The sequence below is a fragment of the Hibiscus syriacus genome, unplaced genomic scaffold, assembly GCF_006381635.1.
Source record: "Hibiscus syriacus cultivar Baekdansim isolate YM2019G1 unplaced genomic scaffold, ASM638163v2 tig00117048_pilon, whole genome shotgun sequence".
NCBI lineage: Eukaryota > Viridiplantae > Streptophyta > Magnoliopsida > Malvales > Malvaceae > Hibiscus > Hibiscus syriacus.
The window spans coordinates 14,402,714-14,411,463 of NW_024063538.1; the positions used below are offsets into that span (position 1 = coordinate 14,402,714).

Here is an 8,750-nt window from a genome sequence, read left to right on the forward strand (position 1 = left end):
GGGGTGTTCTATTCATTTATGGGGTCAAAACACCCAACTTTTGAAAATTACACTTTTAGTCCCCAAATGTTTAAAAATTACCCTTTTTATCCCTGAACTTTCCAAATTTTATACTTTAGCCACTAAAATTTCAAAATTTATATTTGGTCACTAACCAAAATTTTTCGGTGTTACAATTCTTCTCCCTTAAGAAAATTCATCCTTGAATTTTCAACACGCACATGATGTAAATAGGTGAAAACATTGTTTTCATATCTTATTGTATTTTCTTTTCCAAATCTGAATGTCTTTTCGAGATCAATAGATATATTGAGATTATCTTAAATAAATAACCTTTACCTACTACAAAGTCCATTGTAACTCATTTCTATTCCCACTAAGGGATGGAAATCGTTTACACCAATTCAGAAGGCACTTGATGCTCTACTTTAACTTGTCGACATATCAGACATTTAGAAACAAACTTGATAATATCTCTTTTCATACATTCCATTTATATCGACTCTTTCCTCGATAATATAAGAATTTTATTTGAAAAAACTATACTGAATCTAGCAACATAGGATTTAAATTTAATTGTACAATCAAAGCACCATCTTTCTTTAAAGGAAATCATTAATTCAAACCTCTCAGAACATAAATATCTTTCGAATTTATCGTATCAGCCACCACATTAGCCTTTCCTGGTGGTAGTTGATAATCGCATCATCATTGTTTAAGGAATTGAATCCATTTCCTTTATCTTCACTCCTTTGAGTTAACACATACTTTTGACTTTTGAGATCTGTATAGATATAACATCACTTAATATATATATATATAGTGGTGTTATATCAATAAAGTAAACACAATTGTTGCCAACTCGATATCATGAGTCAGATAATTTCTTTCAGGATTCTTTAGCTGCTTTGAAGCATAAGCCCTAGCGTTTTCTCTTACATGAGCACGTATCTCAAAGCTTTGTGAGACGCATCGTTATAAATCACACAATCCTTTCTAGATTGGATTGAACTGACATTGAGGCTTATGTCTGTATTCTCTTTAATGTCTCAAAATTTTCTTGTAACTTATTAGTCCAAATGAATGGCACGACTTTTCTCGATAGCTTGGTCAGAGGGGAGACAACATAAAAAATAGTTCTTTACGAACCTTTGATAATAATGAACAAATCTCAAGAACATCGAACCTCAGAAACACTTGGGAGTTTTCCACTCCACTATAACATGTGCTTTCTTAGGAATTACCCTTATACCCTTTTCCAAAACCTCGAGGCCGAGAAATACAATCTTAGACAACTAGATCTCACACTTTGTCAACTTAGCATTCAAATTTTCTTTCAAAGAGTTGGAAGAACTATGCAAAGATATGCATCGTGTTTTATCTTTTTTTATGTCTCACAATAGATCGGAACATCTTTTATGAAGATTTATTAGATTAATAAATGTCGCATGAATATTCGTTAAACCAAACGACATTACCACAAACTCGTAACCTCCATACTGAGTCCTGAAAGCTTTCTTAGGAAGATTTTCTTTCTTAATCTTTAACCGATCATGTCCAGATCAAAGATCAATCTTTGGAAACACCAATGCACCTTTTTGACTGATCAAATCATTCCTCGGAAGACGATACTTGTTCCTCACTGTCACCTTATTTAATTGATGATAATATATTCATTATTGCATATATCCATCTTTCTTTTTCACAACTAGCACTAGTGCATCCCAGATGACACACTTTGTCTTGAAATACCCGATCTTAACAATTCTAGTTATTATGTATTTAATTCTTTGAGCTTAGTCAGAGCCATTCTATATGAGGTTATAGAAATAACACTATACTTGGTAGTACCTCTATTTTAAATTTTATATTTCAATATGGAGGTAATTCAATTAACTCTCCCTAAAATACATATGAATATTCTTGAACAGTTGGAATAAATCCTCCAACTTAACCTTGAGAGCTCAAATATCCACCTTCATAGCAGTCACTGCTAAAACCACATTAGTAGACGGATTTGCTCTTTCTCCTACCAATATAATCTCGAGACTTTTCAAGTTCTTTAAAATCAATCTCTCTAAACGATAATTAATTATGTCATGGTAGGAGGCAACTAATCCATACCAAAAGTTACATTCAAAAGTTAATTCTATCAATTCCATAAAAATTCAACGCTTTGATTTTTTAACAAACAGTTACTGTCTACAAATACGACTCACCCTCGCACTCTAGCTTAAAGGGTCAATCACACACATGATAGTTAGTCGCACTCTAGCTTTGAATGTCCTTTTGTTTAATCAATGTAGTACTTAGTATGAACAAGGGTTTCTTTAATCTTACGTTGGCACTTTCTATTGAGACAATGCGTTGCTTACATCAATTTGAATTTAAGGGTAGTAATTAACTACATTCGACCACTATTCGCTTTTTTCTCAAACTTTTTGTTCTGTCACTTACCTTAATCCCTCTATTTCAAACATTTAATACGTACACTACACTTATTCACTTTCATAAGTAAAGAGTGGCATCAATTGAATCGTATAAACATTATATCATTAATAAAGACATCCTAGTGGCATGTATACATTTTCCACATAAAATACACTCAATTTAGGTCGATAATCGGCTAAACCTGCATCTATGATACCAATAAATATAACACCCCTTTCTCGTATCCTTCCTCGAACACGATTCAGAGATGTCACAAAATATTTTACGAACAATCTACATTTAAAAACTGGTAAATTTAGATTCTTTAGAAATCATGCCATTTAACATAAATAATTTAATCACAAAAAATCAAAAAGTAATATTTAAAAATATTATTGACTTTTTCTATGCGTATACATGACAACTAGTAAATAAAAACAATAATAAGATGTCATTAATGATATTGGTAAGTAGTCTTCGATAATTGACGCCAAACTCAACTCCTTACTCCACTCCCTTCTTTTACCTAAGGGTAAAAATTATCACATGTTAAATATACATTTAGTGAGGCAATGTCAAACTATATAAAATAAAAATAAGTCATACCAGAATATGAAATATCATAATAACTAAAGTACTGTAAATATCATATAAATATATGAACATGTAAAATAGACTTATTAAAGTCATTTCTTTCAACAGATAACCTATGACATGGACATTTTATATCTAAGGCATATCATGCCAACCCAAGCATTCAGTAGGACATGTGCTTCCATTGAAAACATATAATCTATACATGTCATATTTATTAAATTCATAGTATGTACTTATTCATAATCAAGTCATATAACATATACTTTTCACACATTCCAATTATAGCCTAATGTATATCAAATGAGAATGCAAGGAACATAATTCGCACCTAAGTGCCACACTGATGTATGGGTACCGTAATATACAATGACACTAAACTAACACTTCGGAGTGGTAATTCACAACTTAACTCATTGTGAACACCATCATTGCACATATAGTGTCATTTATCACTTGCACTCGAAAGTGCCATTTATCACTCACTCGAAGTTCTATTTATCACTCGCACTCGAAGTGTTATTTGTCACTCACAGACGAACATGGGCAACACCTACGAATTCCAATCTTCTAATTGTTTCAATTCCATTAGCCCTTTTGCATTATGATGTATGGGGCTCATCGTCCGCGTTTCTCTTTCAGGTTATCGTATTCCTTTCTTAGAACTAATTTTTAGGGGGTTAGTTTAAGTTTATGTATGATGTATTTCATTATCAAAAATGAATTCATTAAGCAAAAGCCTTACTAGATGGGGAGTACTTTAGTGCTTTCAACTTTTTAAAGCTAAGATTGATAATTTTTTTCTTGTCATTGGATTCATATTTTGCACTAAGATTCAGAGGGGGAATATGTCCATCAACTTTCTCTCAGCTTACAGCCACTCATGGAAATGATGATCAGTTCTTCTGCCCATATGCCTCACAGAGAAATGGAGTCGCAAAAAGGAAGTATAGACACATATTAGAGAAAATACCCTTTATCTGATGTTTGACAGCTATGTTTCCCCTATCTAGTAAGATAAGTGACTCTATGTTAGTTGGGGTCATTTTTCATCCTGTCTTTATCATCATCAACTGCCCTCCTCTATGCTTGGGGACATTACTCCATAGCTCCATATCAGTGCTGTTTGGATCGCCACTTGATTATGAAAATATTATACTTTTTTTGCTATGTTTATATACCTGCCCAGCTACGTCAGAAGCTTGCACCTTGTGCAAACATATGTTTTTAAAGGGGGAATGCCTCGACTCAGAAAGGCTTTTGATGTTTTGATCATTCTTCTTATTTTTGACGGCCCAACATCTTATATTACCTTCCATGAGCATGAGTTCTTCTACTCCCTCCCACTTATTTTAGTAAACGCCTATTGGATCAACATCTTTTGGATCTTTTTCACAAGTGGTTTTTCCTGTGCCTCCCGTGCATCAAAGGGAGTCAGAGTCACAAGGGAATCAGGGTCGTAGCCATCTATTGAGCAGCTAGCACTTGCACTTCACTTTTCTAATAATAAAGATCAGCCTTCATCTTTATCATCTTCTAGTAACAACCAGTTACCGACGGATTATTCTTCATCCTTTATTGCACCAGAGCCATCTCTATCTCTACACTTGAATGGTTCTCCCCCACTCTATAGCAAAGGAAAAATAAAAATCTAGCCCAGGACATTCTACGAAAAAAAGGATAGCCCAATGTTATGCCCTTTTCCCCCAAAAAAGGTTGGATCCCCTAATTTTTTATAGGAAAATCTACCCAAAAGAAAAATATGTGTTCAAGAACGCTATGTGAATAGGGTCTTTAAGCCCTCACCCAACATCTATTAATTCAATCAACATACGAAAAGAATTTGAAAGCCATATAGCCATTTCAGCCTTACTCCCTATTCTCTCTTAAATAAAACTATGAGAAAACTGGAGTAATATGGAATGACTTTTCCCATTCCTGTGAGCTGTAAAGTTATTTTTCCCTTATAATATTTTTGTATTCCTCCTCTCTATGAGATGTGAGATTGACCCTATGAGCTCTTCTTATTTCTACATGATCAGGAATGTCTATCCATGTTTTATCTAGCCTTTGCTCTACTATCAACCACCAGAATTGTTATTTTTCCTGCACCCACTTTCCTCTCCCGCGGGAAGAGCTCGTTCGCTAAGTCTAAACTCCCACTTTATCATCAATAACGACTCTCTTTGATGCTAGCAACCACATTTGACTCTTTTTTGTGTTACTTTCAATTTCCTTACATTCTAGCTGAATGAGAGACTTTAAAGAGGGGCAGCGGTACCACACCCTTCCGTTCTCATAGGTTGATTCCCCTATGCATCCCGAATAAGGTCTCACAAACATGTACTTCCCTTATGCATCCAGTCGCTTCCCTAATGTGAATAGGTTATACATAAGGGTGGTTTGGTTATATACTCTTATGTGCATTCTTTCTTCCAATCTTTTTGTATGTATTGCCCCTATTATAGATCAGATCCACCAGACGAGAAACTTGATTCCACACTACTATTGAGTCGTCAGACTTATCCACCAAAGAGATTCGTGGAATTTCTATAGATTGCATTGGGGGGAAATATATCAAAGCTAGGAAGATAGATAGACTCCCTTTCCGCTGCTAAGAGGAATCAAGAAACAAAAGAAAATGATTTTTTTTAAATCAACGCCACCTTTTGGGTATGCAGATACTAAGATTCCTTTCACTACCAACCAACAGACATCATCTGGCTGGGTCTTACCAGTATCAACAATGATAAAAAAAACCAAATGAAAACAGTAACTAACTATGGCTCTTGGCCCAGACAACATCCTAGGCTACGAGGGAATCGGAGCAACAGGGAATTCCTATATGACGTTTTTATTCTTGAACTGTAGAAAGTAGATCGAGAGGTCGTTCCGCCCCATGTCCCCGAAGAAGGGTAATATATTCTCAAAAAGTGTTGTTCCAATTTGACCTAGATGGCGAGCGATCCCAGTTCGCTGTAGATAACAAGACACCAAGAGAGCGTACCTTGTTCGCTTCTTCTCCACCAAGCACGAAAGCAGGCCTGTAAATGAACCGAACGCACACGAACGGAGGTATGTTCATGTTCGTTCATTTAATTAATACACGAACATAAACGAATAAATTTGTTTTGTTCATGTTCGTTTATTAAGGAATATAACTTGTTCATGTTCGTTCATTTAATAAATAAACGAACATAAATGAACACAAACATAAACGAACACGAACATAAACGAACATAAACGTTGGAGATCCTATCTTCCGTTGTTCTTTTATAAAAAATAGTCGACAATGCAAATCAATCAAATCTACATTATTCTAATAAATTTGCCGACTAAAAGTTTTGTGACATCAATGTCAGACTTTAGTGAGGTTTTTTAATAATGGTCCTTTCCGTTGGCAGAGTAGAAAATTTAACAGCATGAAGATTTCGAACGGTACAAATTGGACTACAAGGTAATAACATAGATCCGAAATCCCTTCGATGCTACATATCGTAACTGATATTATTGCTAAACCACCATTCAAAATTTTAACGTACCTAAAGTCTACTCAACAACTAAAGGTCACACAAGAACTATGAAAACAAAAGTTCATTGTCAAAGTGTATTTTCTACTTATTAATGGGTTCTTCCTGGAAAACTCATTATTTTCGCTATTACACTCTTTTTCAGAAATTGCATAGAAACCTTTGTTTTATTTTCTGGCAAATTCTATATATTTTTCTCTTTATTGATGCTCATATACTTCCGATTGTTACTTTTATCTTTCCATCTATTTCTAGAAAGAAGTATGATGTTTTCTTGAGTTTTAGATGTGAAGATACCCACAATAACTTTACATATCAACTATTAAGACAAATAAAACAGAGAAAGAGATGTAAACAAACTTGTAAACTTCATATTGCACTATAATATATCTTGTTTTAAAGCTTTTAGCGATCGTCTCCATTCTCCAGTGAACATTAGAGTTTGGGAAAAAAAGGGGAAATAAATATAGGTGCGAGGTGCCTCACGGGTTAACATATCGGATTTAATCTCCAAATAAAATTGGGTTAATTATGGAGTTGGTCATTAGAAAATCAGATTAATTAATATTTTTAAGATACTTACAAATTGGTCACTAAAATTGATTTAAGAAGATTGGGTTAAACATAAATGAATGAACATAAACAAACATAACTGAACAAACATAAACGAACATAATCGAACGTTCACGAACATAAATGAACGAACGAGACCTATGTTCATGTTCGTTCATTTAATTAAACGAACACAAAATCTTGTTCATATTCGTTCATTTAATAAATAAACGCACATAAATGAACTTCCTGCCGCACGGTTCGCTGAACGTTCAGTTCATTTACAGGCCTACACGAAAGTTTAAAGATAATTGTAGGTTAGTGGCTACCAAAGAAACTTCAATTCGATCCGACCCTAGTTGGGAGATATTTATCTCATCCATATCATAAGGAGAGGTTCACCATGATTGGGGCAATTTTGTATTTTTTCCTTTTCAGAAAGAATGAAATGCATAGGGGACCAGGGTAGTTCTACGGTGCGGCGCCTAAAAAAAGGCTAATATACGGCGTGACCGGTTAAACAAGTGACCGGTTAAAATTTAGACTGGTTATGTTATATTATTTAACCGGAAATATTATAAAGTACAATAACATACTAGGTAGCGCTTATATAATGTAATAGGTAGCGCTTATATTGACCTATTTTATAAGTAAACCGGTATATTTATACCGATAGCATTGCAAATTTACCTATTACATTATAATATATTGAAAGTGTCTATACTTTTTTATAAAAAAGATCGATACTTTTTTTAAAGTTATGTAATTTATGTTTCAATTTTTTAATAGTGTTTCATGTTTTCCACCTACAATATTAATTTAATAATTTCATTTGCACAAAAAATTATTTGATTGTTTTGATATTTTATAAAATAATATTTAGAATTTAAATTTAACAATATTAACCAAAGATAATAATAAATATGTAATATATATGTTTATTGTTTTTAATTTAATAATAATATATATCGTAACGTAAAAAATAAATCATTAGACGCCTATAATTACTAAATTAATATCTTAAAACTCACTAAAAAAATAACCTTAAATTAATATTTTCCACAGTGAAAAAAGTATGGACACTTTTATAAAAAGGATAGATACTTTACAATATAAGCACTACCTATTACATTATATAAACGCTACCTATTATATTATATTAACGCTACCTATTACATCATATTTTTACCTATTATATTGAAAGTGTCTATACTTTTTATAAAAAGGATCGATACTTTTTTTAAAGTTATGTAATTTATGTTTCAATTTTTTTTAATAGTGTTTCATGTTTTCCACCTACAATATTAATTTAATAATTTCATTTGCACAAAAAATTATTTGATTGTTTTGATATTTTATAAAATAATATTTAGAATTTAAATTTAACAATATTAACCAAAGATAATAATAAATATGTAATATATATGTTTATTGTTTTTAATTTAATAATAATATATCGTAACGTAAAAAATAAATCATTAGACGCCTATAATTACTAAATTAATATATTAAGACTCACTCAAAAGATAACCTTAAATTAATGTTTTCCACAGTGAAAAAAGTATGGACACTTTTATAAAAAGGATAGATATTTTACAATATAAGCACTACCTATTACATTATATAAACGCTACCTATTACATT

At 32.5% G+C, this 8,750-nt stretch overlaps 1 pseudogene; it reads left to right on the forward strand.

The window, feature by feature from the left end:
- Positions 1-5,365: 5,365 nt before the first annotated feature.
- Positions 5,366-7,513, forward strand: LOC120197641 (annotated as a pseudogene).
- The last annotated feature ends 1,237 nt before the right edge of the window (positions 7,514-8,750 follow it).